Source organism: Myotis lucifugus, unplaced genomic scaffold (genome assembly GCF_000147115.1).
Source record: "Myotis lucifugus unplaced genomic scaffold, Myoluc2.0 scaffold_13, whole genome shotgun sequence".
Lineage (NCBI taxonomy): Eukaryota > Metazoa > Chordata > Mammalia > Chiroptera > Vespertilionidae > Myotis > Myotis lucifugus.
Window position 1 is genome coordinate 7,732,254 of NW_005871061.1, and position 24,529 is coordinate 7,756,782.

The following is a 24,529-nucleotide window of genomic DNA, read 5'->3' on the forward strand; positions in this document are numbered from 1 at the left end:
TTATTATGATTTACATAAATGTTTTGGAAACACTGTCACTAGGTAGCTCAGTTATCTGTAGCTGAGTGTCTGACACAATTTTCAGAGCAAGCTGTGTCCATTTACTCTTTTCAATCTATCTGACTCATACATTTGTGCCACCTCGACATTCATTTGGATCTTGCTGTGCCACTGGTTTTATACCTCTTACGTAAAATTTCTGGTCACAAACTTGTCTTATTTGCATAGCTAGTTTTTCTCAATATGTGGTCCCTGGAGTATTTATATCATACATCATGAGGTGGGATGCTAAAATGCAGATCTCTGAAAAGTCCCTCAGATCTACTAAATCTGAATCTCTTCAGAAGGGGCTGTTAATCTCTTTATGACATTTCTTTTTAAAATAACTTATGTTATGGCAAATTTTTAACCTTTGTTATAACTGGGTGGTTAAGTATATAAATATCTTCGGACTTGTTTCTTTCAAAACAAAGAAAAGAGACCAGAAGAAAATATGCCAAAAATACCATTTATATATCTTAGAGGTGGGATATGGTTTTCTTTTTCTTCTATTTCTACATACTTTTTTATTCTTAACAGCTTTTCCACAATGACCTTGTAGATTACATTTATCATTAGGAAACACTAAGTTAAAAACTGGGTGAAATGTACAGCAGATTTTAATGTGTACAGAGATTTTCATCAACCTAAGTGTGTATTATATTTCTTCCCTATACTGTATAAATCAAAGAAAATGAAAGTAATTTTAGAAGAATAATACAGAACACAAACAAGACATAACTGTATTATTAAAGGCAATAAGGATGTCATAAGGGTAATAGTTCAATTTTGCATTCTTTAACCAGGAATAAAACATTTGCCCAAACCTATGTGCTCCATAAACTCCTTCAACAGAGGCTACTGCTTCTGACCAATACAGGTTGCCAAAATCCTTCTTTTTCACTATTCCCCCACCATCCTATCTAATAAAGAGGGAATATGCAAATTGACCCTCACACCATCACAAAGATGGTGGCACCCATAGCCACAAGATGGTGGCCCCCAGTCCCCTCAGCCTTGCTGGAGTCCCCCAGTCCTTTCAGCCCCACCACTGAGAGTGGACAGCGGGGCATGGGGGTTTTGTTGCTGCAGTGGTGGTGAAGCAGCCAGGCCCCGTAGACAGCAGAGAACCACGGGGAGTGGGCCTAAGCCGTCAATAGGACAACATCCCCTGATGGCTCCTGGATTGGAAAGGGTGCAGGTCAGGCTGAGGGACTCCCCTGCCTTGTGCATGAATTTCGTGCACTGGGCTCTAGTCTATATATATAAAACCCTAATATTCAAATAGACCAAAAAGTGGAACAACCAAACAACTGAACAAACAGTCGCTATGATGTGCGCTGACCACCAGGGGATGCGCACAGATCATGGAGGGCATCGGCCATGGAGGCATGGTGGAGCAGGTGAGTGGGGGCACCAGACCAAGGAGGGGCGCTGGTCGCTGTCATCAGGGCAAGCCTCTGGTGGTTACTGAAAATTCTTTGCTCCTGTGCGCCCAACACTTGCACCTGCTGCCGGCACCCGGCGCTGGCCCTGATTGATCGGCACTGTCAGCAGGTGCAAGTGGCAGCTGCTGGCCCCAATCACCCCTTAGGGCTTCTCCACCTCCCCCTGCTCCTGAGGGATGATCAGGGCATCAGCCACCACTCACACCCTCTGACACTGCCAACCCTGCTCACATTTGTTGCTGGCCCCAGACCCAATTGCTACATGCTGTCAGAGGGTATGAGTGGGGCCGGCACCATCAGCGTGTGGAGCGGCAGCAGAGGGAAGGGTGCTGCCAGCAGACAGAGGACTGGGGGCTGCGGCAGGAGGAGCCGGAGGGGCGTGGAGGATGGGCCAAGACCTGCCCCTGTGCCCACCACAGCATCACGGCCCACAGTTCTTTTCAATGTGCATGAATTCATGCACTGGGCCCCTAATCTATAATAATAAAAGCATAATATGCTAATTAGACCACATGTCCTTCCAGACAACCTTCCAGATGAAGCCGGGGCTGCGAGGGAAGCCTGCATCCCAGGTGCCTGCTGGCAGCTGGAAGGAAGCCCAGGTCCCAGGTACTGGAGGGAAGCCTGGGTCCCAGGTGCGAGAGGGAAACGGGCCTACTCTTGCATGAATTTCATGCATCAGGCCTCTAGTATTTCTATAATGTTCACTTTAAAATGTATTGCCTTTTAAAGTTTTACAGCTATGTTTTAAAAACACTTCTTTATTTCATATTACATTCATCTATCAGACTCTAGGATGCTCTTCTTCATCACCATCACTGACCTTAGTATCTCATAGTCTTCACAACACCCTAGCCTTCTCTTACCTATGCTGTCACAAAATTCAACAGGTGTAAGGATGACACTTGGCTCCCCAACTTCAATGATCTCATCTGTTCTAATCAGTCACCGAGTAAGCTACTATAATTGTTCTCATAATTGAATAATGCTCCACTTTCAAATTCATAAATATTGAAATTCCTGTCTCATAGATTTCTGTCACACCTCTTCTATTCTCAAGAGCAAATTAAATTGGTTTCCATCCTCAGAGTAATCTACAGTTAATAGACTCCTCCCACTTTTCACAGCCATTCACTCCAATTAACTATTGACTGTGATGACTTGAGACAATGGATATGTCCTTTTGATTCTAATTATTCTGCCAATGGGTGAAAATTTCCTTAAAGTAACTTATTGTAAGAAGAAAAAAATTTGAAAGCTCTTGGCCAAAATTTTTATCAACTTTTTTTTTTTTATTAATAGACTTTCCCTGCTTACTTTTGATCTTGCATTTTTGTCTAATATTTCAGATGCCAAATCGTTGGCCACCTTTGTGTTTTCTTATGGCTTCTATTCTCAAAAGGAACCAGGTTCCAACATTGCTATCTATACTAATAACAGACACATATGTAAATTGACCATCCCTCCGCAACATCCAAAGCCAATCAGGAGTGAGTATGCAAATTAACCCGATAAAGATGGTGGACCTGTGGGCAGCGAGCACGCGCACAGGCGCAGAGCAGCCGGGAGCGGGGCGGGAGAGAGGGCAGAGAGCAGGCGGCTTGAGGGGTTTGGCAGAGTGGGAGAGTGAATGGAAAGCAGGCAGCTTGCAGGGACTTGGCTCCCTGGGTCACTCCCAGAGACCAAGGGAGCCAAGCCCCGCAAGGTGCCTATTGGAGAGAGCAGAGTGGGAGAGCGGGTGGAGAGTGGGCGGCTTGGGGGGGTGGAAGCCCAGAGCACGTGGAACACAAGGAATTCTGGGAATCGTAGTTCTGGTGGCAGCCCCTGGACCAGAAGCGGAAGCCCAGTGAGCAGGCAGCACCAGGAATGCTGGGAATCATAGTTCTGGTGGCAGATGTGTTGTGGGATCTCCTAGACACTAGAGCAAAGTGAGCCTGGAGTAAGTTACTGTTGAGGGTGTGGGATGGAGGGAGAGACATAAATAAAGTCAGAGTGTCGAGGAAAAATCAAAAGGAAGATATCCTGTAACTTCTAGGAAATCTTCACCAATGGAGCAAAGAAAAAAAAAAGACCTCTATTATTCTGTGAGCACCAAACCAAACTGGGTTGGGGTCTCAGATAATTTGCTCATATGATTGCAAAGACAGACAGAAACTCCTGGATTGGAGAGGGCTCCCCTGAGGGCTTCCTGATTGGAGACGGTGCAGGTTGGGCTAAGGGACCCACCCCCATGCACGAATTTTGTGCACTAGGCCCCTAGTGTTAGCTATAAAATGGATTGTTAAAGCCAAGTATAGCACTTTCAAAAAGTCAGCATGTCTTTATTTTTGGAAATGGGCATCAGTCCAAGGAAAAGAGGTCTCAGTGGAAAAACTCATATCTTGTTACAAAGTGTAAGATGAGGGTGGGTAGGGTCTGGGAGAAGAGAGATAAAGGGGGGATGGGAGACATCTGTAATACTATCAAATATATATATATATATATATATATATATATATATATATATATATATATATATATTAAAGGCCAGCAACCCAGCAACCATAATGGTGTAATAACCAGAATGACCAATCAATCAGTCGCTATGAGGTACATTGACCACCTCTTGGTCCCTCACCCCATCCCACAGGCTCTGTTGGCCAGATGGCGAATGGAGAACTATGGGGAACCAGGATGGGTGTCGGTGGTGGGGTGGGACTGGGGACTGGCGAGTGGGTGGACGGCCGACTTCTTGGTCCCTCCCCCAGCCCACAGGCTCTGATAGATCACCCAATGGCGAACGGGGAAACAGGGTTGGTGGCAGCAGCAGAGCAGGACTGGGGACTGGCGAGCAGGTGGAAGGCAGACCTCTTGGTCCCTCCCCCTTGCCCGCAGGCTCCAATCACTGGATTGTGAACCGGGAACCACGGGGAACTGGGGTAGGTGGCAGCAGGGCAGGACTGGGGACTGGCAAGCGGGCAAAAGGCAGACCTCTTGGTCCCTATATATACTAAAATGGTAAGTGTTTGCTAATATTAATGAATGTTCCCAGACATATTACTTTGAGAAGTCAATCCTAAGGTCCTCTATGTGAAAGTCAGGAATACTTGGTGTGATGGAGCTTTTTAACTCCCATTTACAGCTCATCCATTCAGTTGAGGTCTGGCACAGCTTGTCCTAATACCTGTGCTAGGTGTTTTTACAATTAGCTTCTGGGATTCACATTACAAAATGATTTAGATCAACTTGCAGATTCAATCATTCCTGTATTCATCTAGTCTAACTCTGACTGCTGATATCTTGGAAGCATATATGACTAAAAATATGTTTTTTATGATTCACATCTATGTGACTTCAGATAGCCTTGTTGAATATTTTTATTCCACTTGGGTACCAGGGACTAAAGTGAAATTATGTTATATTTATTACTATTTAATGTATAATGCTGCCTCATTCATATTTGGCCTTATGGGCAAATTTTCTAGGTACTGAAGTTAACCCCTTCAAGTACAAAACACTGTATTCATTTAAAAATTTTAGTATTTCTATAGTTATGTGTCTATATAACATTAAAAAATACATTATGTATATCATTGTCTTTTAATAAAAAAGTTATTAAACATTACTTTATTTTTGGTAACTCGGGGTTATCATTATAAATATTCAGTGCTGTAGTCTACTATAACACACAACCATATTCTGAATCTATTTTTTCATTGTAACATTTCATTATGTGTTGAAGTTCACTGCTATCATGCTGTTTGTCTCCAGCATTTCTCTATATCTTTAAAATTGGTTACTTCTAATCTAGTAGGAGAAGAGATAGTATAATTTACTTACGTTGTTTTTTTTTAAGTAGGCATAAAATTATATCATGTCTGGAATTTGCTTTAAAATACTTCAGCAATACATACATGCCGACATAAAAATGTAAATGAAACCACGTTGGCAAACTGTTAATAACTGTTGAAGTTGGGTAATGAATACATGAGAGTTCATTATATTATTTGTGTGTATGTACCTTTGTAAATGTCTTTAATAAGGAAGTTATTAAAAGGAAACATTCTTTAAAGAAAATACTAATAAATATTAAAGGTATTATGAAATTAGGTAATCAGCATTTTGCAAATGCAATATAATGACTAATTCAGGCAAGGATGATGCTAATGATCCTTTACACATGCTAAAGTCATTGGGTGAAAGGATGTTGGGAAACGAAGATGTTCATATGGTTCCAAACATTCACCCCACAGTTTACTTATTAATTTTTAAGGAAAAGGTACCTTTACAGAAAAGAAAGGTACATTTCAAGGCAGATATTAAGTAATCAATCAAATTCAGTATCACCAATAATAGGTCAAATTGTCATTGTGTGCTTTCTGATGTTAGGCAAATATACCTATGCAATAAGCTTACCAAAAATGAATTTAATGAGAAAACAATCAGACAAGACAAATTTAATTCATATTAATTTTACAAAATAACTGGCATGAACTCTTAAAAATGTTAACGTTCTGATTAGATATTGAGTCAGTTAAAAACAATAACTAAAGACCATTATTTGAATAATTAGAGACATTCGAACATGGTTAGAATAGTAGATAATATTTTTTACACATTAAAATTTATTGGGTGGTAATAATTTTGTAGTTATGTAAGAGAAAGTTCATGTTCTTAGGGGCTACATGAAATACTTAGGTAAAGTGTCATGATATCAGCAGTTTACTTTGTGTCTGTCTCTATTTAAAAAGGAATAAAAGAGAAAAGAAAACAAATGTGGCAAAATGTTAAAATTGGTGAATCTAGTTGAGAAATATTATATGGGTACTCATTATTCCATTCTTTCAGCATTTCTGTAGGTTTGGATTTTTTCAAATTAAAAAGTTGATTAAATGTATAAAAACAAGAAATAGTAAAAAATAAGTAGGTGTATGAGAGCACAATATCTACTTTGAAGAGTAAAGTGTATGAGGCCATTTTTTAGCTAATGTGTCCTTGAGATTTGAAATTGCTTAAAGTGTGTTATTACTATATTTAAAAATCATAAAAAAATTATTAAAAATGCAGTGACAAAAATCTAATGTCCTCTAATATACTTCATATAATTTAAATTAACAAATTATTAAAATAATAAATCCAATAATGAAGACAGGCAATGGCTTTGCTATCTGATATACATATTATAATTTTATTATTTTGCTTAAAATGTCCTGGCTAGAAGGACCATAGAAATTCATTACCTAATCATGTGTTTGTTTTTTTTGTTTTGTTCGGGTTTTTTTGCAGATTAGGAAACAAATTTAGAAATGTAAAATGATTTGTCTAAAGTCCCCAGATCTCCTTAGTTTCAGTTTTAATGCTACCACACACTACACATTGAAATTTTATTATTATTTTTAAATTAAATCCAGGTCAAGTTTTGCTTTAAGGGGAACATTGATTATCACAAATCAACGTATTTCAAATGTATCAAGAAAATATATGTTAAATCTAATCTAGGAAGTCATTTCTTGACTGTATCTACATTATCCATGTAATAAAAGCCTGAGTGACTGTTTTGGCAGAACGACCAGAACAACTGGTCGCTATGATGCCCACTCACCACCAGAGGGTCAGTGCGCTCCCACAGGGGGAGTGCCTCTCAGCCAGAAGCTGGGCTCACAGCTGACGAGTGCAGCGGCAGTGGTGGGAGCCTCTCTCGCCACTGCAGCAGAGCTAAGGAGTAGCTAGCCAAGTGGTAAGGAGTGAGCAGGTGGGCTGTAAGGAGCAAGGGATCCTGGATTGTAAGAGGGATGTCCAACTGCTGGTTTAGGCCTGATTTCCCAAGGGGTCCCGGACTGTGAGAGGGTGCAGGTGGGCTGAGGGACTTCCCCCTCCCAGTGTAAGAATTTCATGCACCAGGCCTCTAGTATGTTACATTTAATATTATTATCTGTATGATTAAGATTTTTATTATAATATATCTGAATCAGTTTTTAAAATAAAAAATAAATGGTTTGTTCTCAGGATAGGTATACAATTACTTTAAACATTAATATCAGCAAGACTTATGAGTCCATATGACATCTGAAGAAATTAAATTGAATTTCATTTTTCAGGGGGTGAAGCAAAACAGAAATGATAATAGCATTGGATATGTATGAGAATGTTGTTCCTTTGAGATTATAAATAGTTACATAGTCATTTGAGCATTCAGAAAAAGAAACCTACTGAATTTTTATTAAAAGAAAATAATTGAGAAAGAGCCTAATGCATATTTAGAATAAAATTTAGTCCTACTGAGTACCCAAAGGACTAATAATAATAAAAAAATGAATTAATACTTGAGTTCTCAGGAAGAAAATTGTATATGCATGCAGTTGATAGTCCACATACTAATATTTAATGTGAAAAATTCTCCAAGTAATTTACTTCAGAAACTGTTGCCTAAGTCAGGGATTCAAGTCACACATTTAATGAGAAAATCTGAAGTGTACCAGGTTTGTTATAAAAAGCTGAGGAGGGACACATTGAGGAAAGCAGACTGGAAGTAAAAATGAAGATGTGTAAGCAGGAGAACCTCTTAATAAATGCTAAAGTGCAGTCAGAATCAGATCATACCATTAAAATGATCCTGATTTGGCACTGATTCTCTTTCATTGATTTTATTTCACTCTAAATATTGTGGGGTTTTTTTCCTTTGCCATTTAGTAGTATGGAATGTTTTTTTTTCTAATTAATAGTGTTGAGAGATTGAAAAGTACCCTAAACATATTTTCTATCTGATTGTATTATGCATTAGATTCTAATGTGATAAATATTCTGAAATTATATTTCAACACTTCTGATGCTATATCACACACACAGGAATTACTAAATTTTCATAGATCTGAAGGTATTTCAGATAAAAGGTATGGATGATTTTTATTCTACATAGCTGAAAGAAGAATTAGAAAGGGGCCAGATTCTTAGCAAATAAGGATATTTTCAAAGCTCCTTTTGTTGAGGATTAACATAATGTATCACTTGTTCTAATGAGAACTTGGACTTTGAGTCTTTCCACATTTGAAGAGTATGTGCAATCAAGTCCACATGATTACTGATACTAAAATGTGATACACTAAAATGTAGTGATTAGCTGTTGTTATATCACTACTGCCTCAGGCAGTCCTATGTTAATAAAATATTACACCTATGAGAATAAGTAGAAAAGAAGCACACTCTCCATGACACATTTTAGTTTCAAACTGATAAACCCAGCAGAATGAAAGAATCATCATAAATCATTTATTTAAAGACTTTTAAATTGATTTTTAGAGAGAAAAAAAAATCTATGTGATAGCGGAACATCCATCAGCTGCCTCCTCAACCCAGACATGTGTCCTGATGGGAATTGAACCAGCAACCTTTTGGTGCCTGTAACTATGCCCAACCAACTGAGCCACACCAGCCAGGAGAGAATTGTCCTAAATCATTTTGACAATCTTTCTTCATAAAAATTTCTACCTATTTGGGAAATAAGGAGCTGCTTTTTGATTCCATATAATAATTTATTTCTGATAGAAGGTAGAAGATTTAAATATTTTCACGTTTTATATTCAGAGATGAACAGTTAGCTAAGGATAAAATAGGGAACAGAGCTCATTTTTAAAAAGTGGGTACAGCAGTTCTCCCACATGTACTGAATTCTACATATATCACATTTTTACCTATACATACATACCTATGACAAATTTTAAATTTATAAATTAGGCACAGTAAGAGATCAGCAACAATAATAAAATAAAACTATTATAATATAATGTAGTAAAAGTTATGTGAATGTGTTCTCTCTCTCAAAATACCTTATTGTACTGGACTCACCCTTCTTGTGATGATGTTAAATGATAAAATGCCTATATGATGAGGGAAGTGACGTGAATTATGTAGGTATTACTATTGACCTTCTGATAATATATCAGGAGGACCATCAAGCCATGACAATGTCATTTTTCCACCCACAAATCGAATGCCTTTTCTATTTTAACTAAGCGCTTAGCATGCACTGTGACTGTAACTTCTGCAGTTTTAGGTATGACCGCAAAACTAGCACATATGTTTTCCTTTTTCACAGTTTTATGGATAAAACAGTTGTTCTTTCCATAGATCTGAGCAACCTCAACATACAATTTTTTCTTTCATTATTAAGTTGAGAACTTTTACCTTTTCACTTAAAGGAAGCACTTTATGGCTTCTCTTTGGCATATTCACATTTCCAGCATCACTACTCTTGTGATTTAGGGCCATTATTAAGTAAAATAAGGGTCAGTGTGTTGGGGGCCAGATGTAAGCTGGCAAGGTCCTTGCACCTGAAGGGGCTAACAAGGCTGGGACCCTTACCCACACAGTTTTCCCAGACTTGTTTGGATGGCGGTTATCAGTAGAATAAGAGCAACCTTTGTAGAATGAGAACAGCCTTTCATAGCTTACCAAGAAGTCTGTAACTATTTACTGAGATATGCTGTACTGAGAACTTGTCCTTCTGTTCTGTCCCTCCCTTAGAGATTAAGAGGAACAAAGAATACATTCCTCTTGACAGACCTCCTATTCAGTGTGTTGTGTATAAATAAGATTGTGTGACTAATAAACTTCGTTTCAATTCCTCAAGAACTGGAGTCCTCCCGATCCCTCTTTCCTGTCTTTCTTTCTTTTCTCATTTCCCACGTCCCTACCTCAGCCCGGCTCAACCTGTCAGGCTGTCCTGACATCAGTGCACACAAGCACTGAGATACTGCCACAGTTGATAACAGAGAAGGCTAAATGCGTAACTGTTGGGGAGCGTCTACAGCATGCACACAATGGGCAGAGAGATGATTCACGTCCCACGCGAGAGGGCACAAGATGTCATCACACTACTCAGAATAGCATGCAATTTAAAACTTATGAATTATTTCTGGAATTGACCATTGAATGTTTTTGGACCATAGGTAATGGAAATAACAAAAAGCAAAACTGCAGATGAGGGCGGATTACTTTATGTCTAAATTAGGCCTCAATTCTGAATATTTTATGATTCATAAAATATGATTCATGAAGTACTGCCTTTGCAGTAATGTACAGAAGTTCTAAACTGTATACAAAATATAACCAGAGAACACACATTTCAAAAAATCTATGCATTGCTCTCTCTATACATAAAAATACTCTCTCTCTCTCTCTCTCTCTCTCTCTCTCTATATATATATATATATATATATATATATATCACAAGGAACACTTGCTAAAAATGTAGCATTCAGTAAATGGTACTCAATCTCATTCAGTTTATTCATATTCATTAAAATAACTTTTTATTTAATTGTTCTCAAGTTTTTTGTAAACATGTACAACTGTATGTCTAGATGATATCCATACACCCAAATGCATTGAAAATTTATTTATTGCAATAAATAAGATGGCTCAGGAAGGTTTGGGTGAAACAAAATAATACATTGAACAAATTTTGTTCTTGAATCATTTTATATATACATATATAGTAAGTGTCAGAAAATGTGGTAGAAGACAAGCTAAATAATTCAGTGTGGTTGGAAAACATTTGCTATGGGGACTCAGCTTGTGTCCCCATGGAGATTCTGATATAATCATTTGGACTAAAACTACTGGTAACAGCCAGCTCAAATACAGCATATGTTCAAAGAAAATAAACATTTTCTTTTTAAGTAGACCTTTCAAGATGCTGAAGAGGTTTCATTTAGTGGTTATTTATGAGCTGCAAAATCTGGAGACCTAGGAATACAGCCAAAGGACAGTAAAGTACTTGCTACAGAACAGAAAGAAATGTATGTTAGCAAACAAGTAATAAAATTGGCTTATCTTTTTAAAAAAAATATGTTTTTATTGATTTTAGATAGAGGAAGGGAGAGGGATAGAAATATAGAAACATTGATGAGAGAGAAACATTGATCAGCTGCCTCCTGCTTGCCCCTCCCGGGGATCAAGCCTGAAACCCCGGCATGTGCCCTGACCAGGAGTGGAACTGGTAACCTCTTTGGTTCATGGGTCAGTGCTCAACCACTGAACACACCGGCTGGGTGGCTTGTCTTTTTTATGGGGAATGACATTTCATCTTAAATGAAAACGTTCTGAGTTGCTAATTCTCAAAGGCACCAGTTCCAGTATTCGTTTAATTTCCAAAACTGTTTTAAGCATATGTTGACACGACAGACAGTCTCCTTGTGTGGAGGAGGGGATGAAATGAGAAGTTGAGAAGGTGTGAATATACAGATCCATATATCTCTTCCTGAGCATTATATAGAGTTTATACTTTTCCACCTTTTGTGTCCAGCACTACGCCAAACATGCTTTACCTCATTAAATTCTCACAGGAACCTTGTGAAATAGGTATGATGACGATTTGAAATATAAAAACTGGGATTTGAGCCTGAGAGAGTTTTACTGAGTTGAGGAAAGTAACAAAGCTAGTTATTGGTAGAGTTGAAACTAGAAAACAGGTGTATACAAGTTGTCTAGTAAAATAGTGGATCTAGTATCTAAACCCAAATCTATCACTTTTAAGGACCCTATGCTGCCCAGAGAGCCATCAAGTTTAGGCAAAGATTAGCACTGTCAGAGCAGGAATTCCCAAGTGACTTGTTAACGTTCAAACAGACCTTAGAACCCTAAACTGTGTACTCACTATCCTAAATTTAATTAAGAAAAATAAGATTCTAGGTAGAATGTGGCACATATGTAATACCTTAATCAACACTTGGAGTGCGGGAAACGAGTTAAGTCGGCTCGCGTGAATTGCGCGTACTCCGCGGGAGCCGTCTTTAACTCGGTTCATATAGATTTGCGGTGGAGTGCGGGAAACGTGTAAACTCGGTCCCAAGTGACTTGTTAACGTTCAAACAGACCTTAGAACCCTAAACTGTGTACTCACTATCCTAAATTTAGAGCCATCTTATATTTTGGCGGGAAATTCACCCGCACTCCAAGTGTCAATAAAGAAATTTTAAAAAAAGAATGTGGGCACCGATTTTAAAGTTTTCACTGGATGTTCAGAAACCTTGGTTCACAACCCTAGCTGGATTACTTACTAGCACTCCTACCTTGAAATAGTAACTGATGGCTCCAGATTTTAGGGACCATGTTTTTAAAAATGAGGATAATAAATAATTGGCACATATTCTTAAGTTGTTTTAACAATCAGATGAGAAAAATGAAAACATTTGGAAAACTCTTTGTCAGTTCCTGTAGAGTTTAAACATACCTATCACATAACAGAGCAATTCCACTCCTAGGTTTATATCCAAGGGAAACGAAAGCATATGTCCACACAAAAATGAGTGCATGGATGTTTATAGCAAGCAGCATTGTTCATAACAGCCCCAAAGTGGAAACAACCCAAATGTCTATCAACTAATAAATGGATAAACAAATTGCGAGATATTCATATGATGGAAATTATTCAGCAATAAAAATGAAGTATTGATATATACTATAATATGGATGAACCTTAAAAACATTATGCTAAGTGAAATAAGTCAGGCCCAGAAGGCCACTATTGTATGATTCCATTCATATAAAATGTCCATAGCAGGCAAATCCATAGAGACTAAAATAAATTTGTCAAGGGATGGCAAGAGAGGGAATTGGGAGGCATGGGGTTTGTTTTGGGGCTGATAGAGATGTTCTGGAAATAGATTTGGTAATAATTGCACAACTCTGGGAATATAATTAGAAAATATTGTATTGTATACTTTAAACATGTAAGTTGTATATGAATCATATCTTTAATAAAGTTGTTATAAAATAGAAAATTCAAAATACTCTCCCAACTAGAAATAGTTGTAAAATTCAGTTATTATTTGATTACTTGAGCAATGATAGAAGAATAGATGTTTTATAAAGTCAATTTTTTTCTGTTCTTTTAACATCATCTGGATTTGAACCTGCCTAATATATCCACTGCTAGTAGTAGCAATGGATCCCTCAGTCCTGAATTCCTCAGTCCTCCCTAAATACTATTTTTACCAGCTGAAGCTCATCCTGCAAATGACTGCTAAAAGCATGTTTCTTATTCTCTACTACTCACTAATGAAACTCACTGCAACAAAGCACATATATGACCCACAGGCGAGACTCAACTGCCAAGGAGGCAACTGATTAGTTATGAATCTAATGATTATGTTTCTAAGCAAAGTAATCACATGTCAAAACACATTTTTTGATAAGACTGAAAGTTCATGTATAGGTTGTGTTATCAGCCTCTCCCAAAACAAGGAAAGTTGGGTTGAGTGTTAATTATGGAATTATTTCTAAAAATGTTTATTAGGGTTTGTCCATGCATGTGGAGTAGAGACTTAAAACTTGTAAATCCATTTATGAATCCAAGCCAAAACAAAACTCAGGATTAGGTGGATTGCTTCTAGTGCTTCCAGTTCTCATGACAAGGAACAGCTGGCTCACAGGTTGGACTACAACCCCTCAGGGATAGTAAAGCGCACGTGCATAATAGGACATTAACTGCAGTGCTAATCAGTCCCTCTAGGCTAAAAATAATAAAGCTCATTATTGTGTAGCAGTTAATCAAAAAGATATCAGAGAAATAATCAAGGGCTGGTATGCTTTTAATTGACCAGACTGTTTCTCAGCAGCAACGTGTTCCCTCTTTACCAGATTATAATTTTCTGATTCTTCATATGGTCATTCTTTGCTGGTTTTATTGGTATTATTCCCTCATATCAAATTCACTAGCCCTTTTACTCTCAATATTAAAAGGCTTCATCTCTGAGATAAATATCAAGTGATCCTCAATTTTAGTTAATTGTAACAAAGTCATACTTTTCCTATTTAAGGAGAAAAAACACTTACAGAATATGAAAGTTAATATTCATGAAACCATTCAGGCAGTGGGTCCAACCAACTAAGCAGAACTAAAATATATTATGCATTTAGGCCCATCTATTTCTAAAGGTACTAAAATTTAAAAAGAAAATCAACAACAAAATATTTTAAAGGATCCCAAACAATTTAAAAAACTCAACTTACTGTGACAAACAGGAAAATGCAAAACTTTTAAAAATTGTTGACATAAATGTATTTTCTAAGGTCATAGTGATAGAAATGACAACAAAATGATACAAAAATATTTTGCTGCATCTGAGTATCCTTGTGTTACATGAGATTAAGAATAAGAAGCACTGTTAATAAACACAAAAAGCCCATCAACATGAAAAAAGTCACAAGACTCAGTAGCTCATTTTGTTTCTTAGATGAATCTTAGAAAGACTATATTTTACTTTTTAAATATTTTATTTAACAATTTACAATGTAACAATTTATTTCAGAGAGGAAGGACGGGAGAGGGAGAGAGAGAAACATTTATGCTAGAGAGAAACACAGACTGGTTGCCTCCCATATACACCCCAACCAGGGATGGAAATTGAAACCTGATTATATGCCCTGACGGGGAATCGAACCCATGACCTTTTGGTATACAAGGAAGACTCTTCAATCAACTTACCACAACATCCAAGGCAAGACTATCTATATATATAAAAGGCTAATATGCTAAGTGTCCCTCTGCCTGTCTGACCAGTCACTATGATGCACACTGACCACCAGGGGGCAGACGAGCTGCAGTGACTTGGCAGCAGTGTTTCTCTGGTGATGCATCCTGAAACCAGAGAGGAGGGAACCAGATTCCTCATGGGGCCGTGCATTTCTACCTTCGGCCGTGGGTTATGTTGCTGCTGGAGCACTGTCGCCCCGAATCTGGTTTACTGCACACTTGCGTTTGCGTTCCACACCCTGTATGACAGCAACTTTGCAGAGTGCCCTTGGAGGATGTCAGAGAGCCAGTTTCAGTCCGATCCCCGCAGGCCAGGCCTAGGGACCCCACCTGCCAGAGGGACCCCGCTCACGCTGCAGACGCTGGGGAGGGACCACAGGAGGTTGGCTCCAGAGCGTTTCCAGCCCATCTCACCCAGTCCCGCCCCACCAGCCACATTCTAATTAATTTCCTTTCAATGTGCACGAATCTGTGCACCGGGTCACTAGTATTTTATAAATTAAAATAACATAATAGTTACAATGCTTACTATATGCCAAGCATTGTTCTAATTGTTTGATATGTATTAATTTAACCTTTACAAAAAACTGATAAGGTAATTACTATTGTATAAATGAGAAAATCAAGGGATAGAGAAGTTACTTACTAAGGTCACACAGCCAGAGAACCATAACTCAAATCTAAACAATCTGGCTCCCAAGTCTTTACATTTGACCATTGCACTACATAGCTACTATATCACTAGCTAGCCAGCTGAAAAATGACGTTTTTTATCTCTATTGTATCACTGAGTTGAGTTTGAAATTCAAAAGTGTCCCAATGACATTTGGCAATTTTTGATTCTATATGGATGGTAATCAGGAATGGAAACTGTACCATCAATGACTGCTGGTTTAGCTATAAATGTGATGTTCAGCTATATGAGACAATTCCCTGAGTTCAACATGCTGTGATTTGGTTGACTTTATTCTCTTTTCCCTAATGAAACATTATACCATTTGTATCCCATTAATATGTCACCTAGATTCAATAGGCTTCACCAGGATATATAATGAGACTATGCATCATACACATATCTACTGCCAACCACTTGTTTTTTCAGATTCAATAAGTCATATGCTAACTCAAAGATACTAGAATAATTCCTCTGTTTTCAATATGCCTATTAATAAGGATTTTAAAAGGCATGCTCATTGGAACATCAACCAGTATAGGTTTATCATACTGGCACTGAAAGCAGAGTCCAGGCAAGTTTGTGAGGGAGGTGATTGACCAGCTGGTTCTTCTTTACTTTACCACCATCTAAATTCTGACCAATACCAAGCAGATACTTGTTGGTGATATGATATATGGAATATTTGATTACAGTACTTTATTCTGCATGTTTTGAACATAATAGCATTGAGTTAGAAAGCAGCATTGGTTCATAAGGTAAAAACATTAGTATGCTTCTCAGACAACATTTGAAAATGACTGAGGCCTGGTATATTCTATTATACTTAGATCTTTCTCCTGTGCTACATTGTGTATATAACACAGTATAGTACATTGGATCAGGGCATAGTTTATGGAATCAGCCTACTTAATTCAAATTCTGACTGCTACACAGTTCTGTGACAATACACTTAATCTACTTGTGTCTGCATTTTCTGAAATGTTAATGACAATATTATATGTCTCAATCCTGGGCTTGTTGTCAGCATTAAGTGATATTTCAAAAATTCTTAACAGAGTGCCTGGCACGTGGTAAGGGCTCAGTAAATGTTAGCTACTATTATTGCGGTTATGTGTGGTCAAGGACGGTTTGCATGAACATGGATAAGTGTGACCCAGACTTCTTACCCTTCCTAACCCATCAGGAAAGATACACCACTAATATTATCAAAGAGATGTCATGTATGATGCACTCAGAGAGATGTACCACACCAAATGTAAACACTGGTGGTTAGGGATGAGGGAATACTAGCATACAGACATGCTGGCTGCTGCATTCTTGACCATCCTTTAAAAAGAAAGTATAATGCAATGAAAAACAGCATGAGCAGCCTTGTGTTAAAATCCAAAGTCTGAAACTCACATAGCGGTATGATGTTGATCAAATTGCTTAAATTATTTAAATCTCATTTAATGGAATATAGTAATAGGTACTTCAAATAATTGCTGTTAGAATGATATAGCATATGTAAAATACCTAGTAGAGTCTCAGCACCTAGTAGCACTCAGGGAATGTTTTATCACGTTTCCTCATTTCATAGAAGCAATGGTCTGACTATAGAGTTGATTCTCTCCAGCCTGCTGGAAGCAAGGGTTATTGATTTTGTAAGAAGTATGCCTTCCCTTCTTCCCTCCTTGACAATATATATCCTATCCAACCGAACTAAAATATCCTTGAAGTAGAAACTAGAAAATCAGAGAGCAATTTCTTTACCCACATAAGAAGTGAGAAAAGCATAACTCTAGCTCATCACTAGGGTTGAACAACTGCAAGTTCAGAGCTGTTTGTGAATTAAAGACATTTCTTAATCTCCTACGGCTATCAATCCTCCAACCTTCATAAGCCTTTCACTCAGAGACTAAGAAAAAGGATGAAAAGAAAACCTTTGTTTCCTTTTGAACAGCAGAGAACAGGGCAGCAGCCTAAAAAAATAAACCATTCTTTCAGTCTATGAAAAGGAAAAAAAAGGGACTCATACTATGATGGACAAAAATGTCAAATAAAATTGAACCAAACTGTATAGTTAAACCCAAAGGGAAACCTTTCTTCTAAATTACTGCATTTCCCTCTAGATATCAGAGACTTTTCCCATGACCATTACTAATGATCTGAATCAAAAGAAAAAGGCAATTTGAAAGCACATTGGAAAGTTGTGTGTGTGTGTGTGTGTGTGAGAGAGAGAGAGAGAGAGAGAGAGAGAGAGAGAAAGAGAGAGAGAGAGAGAGAGAGAGAGAGAGAGAGAGAGAGAGAGAGAGAAATCTTAGTACATGGCAGGCATTGGGTTCCAGGGGAAAAAGGTTTAATGGTCTACAAAGCAAATCTTTAAAGAATGTGAAAGGAGAAATGTTGCCTTTATGATAGAAAAGGCTACCTTTTTATCTCAAGATAGTCAAAGAAACATTTTGTCCTTTATAACTGGTATTTAGACACTTTCATCCTTTGGGCAAAAAGAGCTTATGAACTAGTGAAATTTAAAGTTAAGGTACAGGTTTAATGGAAACTAAGCAATGTGGTTTGGAATTGCTATTATGTTATATAGGCGGTTGTATCCCATAGCCTAGAAAAAAATGTTTTTGCAGAGTTATTTCACAAAGATATATTTCTGTTTTTCCCAAAATTATATGACATTACTGAGACTTTAAATTATAGAACCAAAGAATAAAGGAGCATCTAACATACTTTTCCCACCCCTCAATGAATACCCCCCCTTCCTCCAATTATATAGATTCACTGTGCTTTCAGGAGAAAAATATAATGATGAAAAACTCACCAGACTGAACCTAGACATTTCAAAAGGCTACAAAAAAATACCCCATTTACAAAGAAAACTACACTAGGTTCACCACTATGGATGGTGGTAGAGAAGTAGGTTATTAGGGTCAAGTAGGCAAATTTATGGAGACTCCACATTCTACATCATTAGCTCTAAATAACTCCACAAGGATTCGGAAGAGTATTTTCACTTAAGACAAATAGTTTCCATATAATATTTTCATCCAAAATCACCCCTCCTGTAAAATGATGTGATGACTTATTATTGCACTTAAAATATGGTCCAAATGCATCCCTCTGTAATCTGTCCACCACTTACTTTCTCCACTTTATATCCTACTTTTCTCCCCCTTGTCCACAGTCACACTGTCCTGTTTCATGAACACATAAAACTGTTCTCTGCCTCCGTGTCTTTGTGCTGGGTACTCCATCTGCCTGGAATGCTCTCCCGACTTTTTATCAGAGTTGAGGTTAAATATCACCTTTTTCAAGAGGCCATCTCAAACCATCCCATCCAAAATAATCCTGTTCTCACCATTATCCTGTTTTATTTTTTTCCTAACAGAAGATTCTCAAAAATATGTGTGGAATAAAGGAACACTTCATATAATACTTCTTGAACTGCCTCTACTTTCAGGTAACTTTTTGGAGGGCTCAGACTAATGCAGAATCTACACTAGAATAAGGACAAAGGCAAATCAATAATTTCCAAAATTTATATTGCATAGTATAAAAAATTCAGATCACTAGTTGACTTTCATTCAATAAATACGATGGGGGAAAAAATCTGTCATTATTCTTACCAGGAACTGACTTCCTTGGAGAGTAGGAAAGGAAGAGGAAATTAAATCAAAGATCCTCACTTGTGAAATGTCAGGTTGCAATTGATCTTGCATTTGCTTGACACTTACAAGTTGAATTACACTGAATGGACTGAGAATATAGGTTCTGTCACTAAATGACTGGGTGAACTTGAAAAATCACATTAGTGGTTTTGTCTGTGACATTGGAATGAGAGTTTCTTCCTTGTGTAACTCATAGTCCCTATTGTGAACTTCAAATTAAATAATGCTTAGGAAAGTACTTTTTGCTGTCAAGCACTATGGAAATGTAAAGTGTGGCTTTTACTAAAGTATTGTATTTTCTCAAAAGGAAAATCAGAATATTTTTGCATAATATTCAAGCATTTCTAGAAAAGAAGTGTTTTGGTTGCCTATTAATATTCAAACCCAGTCAAGATTCCACCCTGTCATTTATTTAATACCCTCTGCAGATCCGTGTAGACATACAAAGAGTTTTTTTTTTTTTTGCAATAGTAAGAACAACTTCGAACGGCTTCCCTTGTGTATAGCAGAGTATAAACTCACCTACTACGATTATGCTGGATTCATAGGCTAAAAGACCGGACTAGCAATGAAGGATACTAAGTAGTTGAACAGAACCAGTTTTAAAACAAGGGCTATGTAGTATGATTGAAGAAGCAATGAAAGCTATAAAAACTTTAATCAGACTAACACAGTTGCCTTAAATTTTCACTATTAGAAGTACTTTTCTGATTACATTTTAGTTTGGTTGAGCAATTCATTATCTTCTTTGATAATGAAGTGGGAACAACCCACCAACTCATAACACTATAGCAGAAACGAATTTACCTAATTAACCCATTCCTACCCACTGTCATTTAGTGAAATGTTCTAATGGACTCTGAGGAAACCAGAAGTGGTGGATTAGGTAAATTTTGCTTAGGTAAATGAAGTCAGGACCAAGGTGTTCTGATTTGAACATTTGAGGCTTTAAAATGGGCCCTGAATCCTGAGCGGTATTGTTCAGTGGTTAGATCATGGGCCCATGCACTGAAGGGTCCCGACTTCAATTCCCAGTCAAGGGCATGTATCTGGGTTGCAGGTTTGAGCCCTGGCCTGGTCAGAGCAAGTGAGGCAACCAACCAATGTGTCTCTCTCACATCGATGTTTCTCTCTCTCCCCTTCCCTTTCCAATCTCTCTAAAAATCAATGGAAAAAATATTCTCAGGTGAGAATTAACAACAACAAAAATAGGGGGCTCTGAACAGCCAAGAGCCAGCAAAGAAGGTATCTGAAGGGTACACAGAAAGTCATTTAGCCACACAATTAGAAGAAATTCAAAACTAGCAGCCACTCAATCCACAGTGGGAGGCGTGCAGGAGGCAGATGATCAATGTTTCTCTCTCATCAATGTTTCTGTCTTGTCATCCTTATCCCTTCCTCTCTTTCTAAAATAAATAAAATAAAATATTTTTTTAAAAGTGGGTAATGTTGAAACAAGACTGAATTTGTGAAACAAGATTGCCAGTGTGTAGATAATTGTTACAACTCAAAGATAGCTACATGGGGTAAGGAGGTAATATTACTCTCTCTAATTTTGTATATATTAAATTTTTCTGCAATAAAAAGTTAAAATACATTAGTATAATATTTGCTCAAGGATGTTTGGAAGTATATATCAAAAGGCATTTATCATAATAAAATATTCAGATAAGTGTGAAAATATATACAAAAAAGAATGCTCATTCCAGCATTGTTTGTAGTAATGAAAAAGGAGAAACAATCCAAATATATACCAAAAAAGAACTGGTTAAATAAATAATACCATGTCCATACAATGAAAGATTATGCATCCACTCACCATTATATTCTTCTCTCCTCTCGGGATTATATATATATATATATATATATATATATATATATATATATATATTGAGTGCCCTTATCGCAGTGAAATAGCACAAGACCTGGAACCCTCCCCCCCCCCCCCGTGCCATGGGACCTTCTTGAGTCCCGGAGTCTTGCCAGTCCTGCCCCACATGGCCAGCACACTGTGGGATGGCCCTAAGTCTTGGAGTGCCGCCCCAATGCCCCACCTTTGGGCTGTGCAGAGTGGCCACCGGGCCCCACCCATATGGTGTGCACATGGGGCCATGGAAACCCCAGCAGAAGCTGCACGAAGTGGACACAGGGCCCCCCATGCACGGGGCCGTGGAGACCTTGGAAGAAGCCGCACGAAGCAGATGATGGGACCCCTGTGCCCCACGGGACCACAGGAAACCTGGTGGAAGCTGCACAGAGTGGCTGCCATTTCTGACCCCGCTGCCCCGCTCCTGCTGTGTGTGCAGCCATCTTGTGATGGTGTTATGGCATGAGGTTCAATTTGCATATTGCCTCTTTATTATATAGGATATATATAGCAGTGCCTGCAGCACCGCCCTTTAAACAGCCTGCCCACCATGCTCTGGCCTGCCACCCCGGACAACAGCTGCCAGACATGGCCCCCCAACATGTACAGGGTTGGAGACTATGTCTATTTCTAGAACTCCTCCAGCAGCCTTTACCCAATCCAGAGAATTGAGGAGCTCCGCAAGGACCGATGGGAAGATGGAGGCCAAGGTGATTTGCTTCTACTGGGGGCCATCTCCAGCACCCTCATTGCTCTGGCCACCCTATCAGACAAGCTTGCCAACCTGTCCATCTGCTACAAAACTGGACCAGGGGTCAACGATAGCGAGGAAGGGGAAATCAAGGAGGAGATAGAGAACTAGAGATGCTTTCTGGTGAAGTTCAAGTAGGACTGGAAGCTGTTCCTTTCAAGAGAGCTGGAGTCGCTGCTTGACACCCACATCAGAAGAGAGAACAGCATCACTCTCTCTGCTCAGTGAGACTCAGTTGCTCAAGTCCTACCTGGAGTGGAAAGACTTCTACTATCTCATCTAAGACCCACAGCAGAAGATGCTGCTGGCCGACAAAGGGGAGATTCCTATGGGAAACCAGTACCTGGCTGACATCATCCACCTGGAAGGAGAGGAGTACAGTCATGATCAGTCCAAATTTGAGACCAAGGTGTGGGAGACACACAGCTCAGTCATACACAACCAGATTGACCAGTTGCTGGTGGTGGCCCACTCCTTGGGCAACTTTGAGCCGACCCTTGACTACAGCAGCAGCTCCGTCTGACAGCCCAACCTGCACATGAGCGCTGCACCTGCCTCCCAGGACATCACCCTGTTCCACCTCATGGACATGCTGCACAAGAACTTGTATGACTTTTCCAAGGCCATTTTGGCTCTGGTGTGTCAGGGTGGGCTCATGCTCTGCTGGGATAAAATGGAGGAGTGATCGGTCTCAGAGGCCAGTATCTTCAAGGAGGCCCTGGAGAAATACAGGAAAGATTTCAAGAACATCCACCAAGACTTCTTACCTTGGAAGTCACTCACCAGCATCATCCAGTACTACTCCATGTGGAAGACCGCCAATAGATATGTGCAGCAGAAACATTTGAAAGCAGCTGAAGCTGAGAATGCATTAAAGCAAGTTTATATCCCCAACTAAAGGATGTCCCAAAATTCACGCAAGAAGTAATTTTGACAGAAAACAAGGGTTTATAATTTAAAATTGTTAATTTTTATTGATTCATAAAGTATACAGTATAGGGTTATGTATGGAATAGGATATCAGGTAAATGGCCCCCACGGCTTTGCTGGCACATATGCACTCTTTTGTTGAAATTTTCCATGACCGTTTTGCATAAATGTGACTGAATTTCATTGATCACCAAAATGGGAAATTACAAGACCAGGAAATGACTCATGCAGTAATTGAATTGTTTCTTAGGCTGAAATTGTCACATTTGGGGTTCAGAAAATCCACGAGTGATTGTTGAGAAACAAATGCATCCACAATGTGTCACTGTTTGATGCTTATTTTGGGCTGGAGGTATCATCAGACCATTCTTCCTCGAAAATTCGTCTGCTCGGGCAATAACAGTTAATGGTGCTCGCTATCGCAACATGATAATCCAGTTTTTTGTGCCTAAATTGCAAGATATGGATGTGGACGACATGTGGTTTCAACAAGATGGTGCCACATGCCATACAGCCCGAGAAACAATTCAATTACTGCAGGAGTCATTTCCTGGTCATGTAATTTCCCGTTTTGGTGATCAGAATTGGCCGCCCAGATCATGCGATTTAACGCCGTTGGACTTTTTTCTTTGGGGTTTTTTGAAGTCTAAGGTTTATGCCAACAAGCCCACGACCACCCACGCCTTGAAGGAGGAAATTGAGTGCTGTATCAATGAAATTCAGCCACATTTATGCAAAACAGTCATGGAAAATTTCAACAAAAGAGTGCGTATGTGCCAGCAAAGCTGTGGAGGCCATTTACCTGATATGCTATTCCATACATAACCTTTTACTATATACTTTATGAATCAATAAAAAATTTACAATTTTTTGCCAAAACCGGTTTGGCTCAGTGGATAGAGCGTCAGCCTGCGGACTGAAGGGTCCCAGGTTCGATTCCGGTCAAGGGCATGTGCCTGGGTTGCGGGCACATCCCCAGTAGGAGATGTGCAGGAGGCAGCTGATCGATGTTTCTCTCTCATCGATGTTTCTAGCTCTCTATCTCTCTCCCTTCCTCTCTGTAAAAAATCAATAAAAAATATATTTAAAAAAAATTTACAATTTTTAATTATAAACCTGTGTTTTCTATCAAAATTACTTCTTGCGTGAATTTTGGACAACCTTTATAACAAGCCAAATCCAAACCAGATCAACGTCAACAACATCAAGGTGGGTGTGGGCACAGGGACTGCCAGAGCTGTCACATCACTCAATCTTACCAGTGGTATTTTTGGAGTCCCCCTAACATGTAGCATTGTCTCTGCACATCTAATTGGACATATTGGAAGAAATACAGTGACTTGAAAGTGCCAACCTGGTTAGATGGAAAGAGGCCAGGACCAAACCTCAGTAACATGAGATCCCATGCCATCCCAGCCCCAAGCAACAGGAGCGGCAAGTTCCCTGTGAAGATGAGACAGGCCTTCTACCTGCATACCAACAAGCTCATGTGGATCCCTGCCATAAATGCCTTCTACCTGCATACCACCAAGCTCATGTGGATCTCCCAGCACCTGTGCTGAGGGTTCCTGTGCCCATGGCACACCTCCAGTCATTCCTACCTGTCCACCAACAGCTTGCCCATCAAGGCTGGATGCATGGCCAGGCTG

General features: G+C 38.9%; 1 pseudogene; it reads left to right on the plus strand.

Annotated features, from left to right (window-relative positions):
* Window positions 1-21,800: 21,800 nt before the first annotated feature.
* On the plus strand, window positions 21,801-24,442 carry LOC102425619 (annotated as a pseudogene).
* The last annotated feature ends 87 nt before the right edge of the window (window positions 24,443-24,529 follow it).